Below are 1,856 nucleotides of genomic sequence, written 5' to 3' on the forward strand. Positions count from 1 at the left end.
AAGAGTGGGAGAATCTGGTTGCCTTTGTGATTGGAGAAGCTGGGCCGCCTTTGCCGGCTTTGCCGGCTTCTGTGATTGGAGAACCGGGCTGCCTTTGCTGGCCCTGGGCCAGTAATTGGAGAAGCCAGGTGGGGCAGGGAAGAGACCATCACCAGTGATCAGAGAAGACCCAGAGGCAGGGCCAGAGGCCGGGCTGCATTGCTGCCTGGGGACATAGCCAGGCCCCAGAAGGAAACCCAGAAGGAGACCCGAGGGCTGGGGCATGTGATCTGGTGCCCGGGTGGGGGTGCAGCCCCAGCTCCAGAAGGAGACCCAGGGGCCTCCCAAGTGGAGAGTCTCCATGGTCAGACGGTGTGGTGTCAGGACAGGAATAAAGATGGAGATGACTCAGATGCCTGGCTGCGGCATTTGACCAATGAGCAGGGCCTTTCAGCCAGGACTCCGGGTGGGGGTGAGGTGAGGGAGGCAATCCGGAAATAGAGAACTACAACTCCCAGGAGCTTAGGGCTGGGGCCTGGGTGCCTGGCCATGAAATTGGCTGGGGCCTGTTGTTTTGTGAGCCACTTTAACCTAGAGGTTTGCAAGGTTGGAAGTTTTGTGCTGGTAGCCGGGGATAAATGGAGCTGGAGCAGAGAGAGGGGTCCATGGCACCCGTGGGCTTTGAGGAGTTCTCAGCACCTCCTGGCTGGGAGCTGGCGCTGCCTCCGCCGAAGGTGGTCACATCCTGGAGAGCGAGCTTGAGACCGAAGTGGAGTTCGTGTCTGGGGATCTGGGCAGCTCCAGCCTCCAGGAGTGAGATGAAGAGGAGGAGGCAGTCCGAGGCTGGCAGCGGCGGCGCCAATGGGAACTCAATTGCAGGAAGTAACAGGCGCTGGGTCAGCACTGCTGGGAGATCGAGCAGGTGAATGAGCGAGTCCTAAACAGGCTCCATCAGGTACAGAGGATAACACGAGACTCCAGCAGGAGAGGAGGTTCCTCATGAGGGGCCTGGACTTCTATGGCAATGACAACCGGGCCAGCCAGTTCACCATCTTACTGGAGGGCTAGGGCAGCCAGGGCACAGATGCCCCCACCACAGGCAACCCCGAGAATGAGCCTCCGGAGAAAGAGGGGCTGTCCCTGCCCAGGAGGACACCAGCGCCTACAGAAGCCAGCAGCCCGGCCCCTGGCAAGGGGCCCAGCGGGCGGAAGAGGCGGTGAGTGCTATGGGAAGGGCACTGGGCGGGAGCCCCGCTGACTCCAGAGATGGCCCCCAAGCAGATAAAGGTGGAGGAAGACTTTGGCTTCAAAGCGGTCGAGGCTCTGGACTCAAGTTGGGTTTCTCGGGGGCCAGACAAGCTGCTGCCCTACCCCACCCTAGCTAGCTCCCCCTTTGACTGACTCCCATATAAACAGACTCCATGCTCTCCTGGGGGGGGGGGAAGCTTATAGAGGCATGCTTACAGGATCAAATAATATAAATATAGATGTAGCAGGACAATAAAAAGAGAACCTGGCTATGATGATCACCTGAACGCTGCCTCTGTGTCATTCCTTCTTCGCCGACTCCGTCCACACCTTTGGGAACCCCTGGATCTGCTGGGGCAGGACCCCAACATTCCTCTTCTTATAAGGACTTGAGTGAGATGAGCTAAGGGTCCCACTGGAACTGCCTCAATTTAATGTAATCCCCTCTTTAAAGATCTTATCTCCATATACAGGTACATTCTGAGGTTCTGGGGATTAGGATTTTAACATGCATTTTGTTGATACCCAAATCAGCCCTTAACAACCAACATGTTTCAGAAAGTAGATTCCTACAGGGTTATTTACCAAACATTCAGAAGTATTTTAATGAATCTTTATTGTTCAGATTA

The 1,856-nt window shown here is 56.0% G+C and overlaps 1 pseudogene; it reads left to right on the top strand.

Moving 5' to 3' along the window:
• Positions 1–617: 617 nt before the first annotated feature.
• On the top strand, positions 618–1,380 carry LOC107182020 (annotated as a pseudogene).
• Positions 1,381–1,856: the final 476 nt, after the last annotated feature.

The sequence above is a fragment of the Myotis davidii genome, unplaced genomic scaffold, assembly GCF_000327345.1.
Source record: "Myotis davidii unplaced genomic scaffold, ASM32734v1 scaffold3471, whole genome shotgun sequence".
NCBI lineage: Eukaryota > Metazoa > Chordata > Mammalia > Chiroptera > Vespertilionidae > Myotis > Myotis davidii.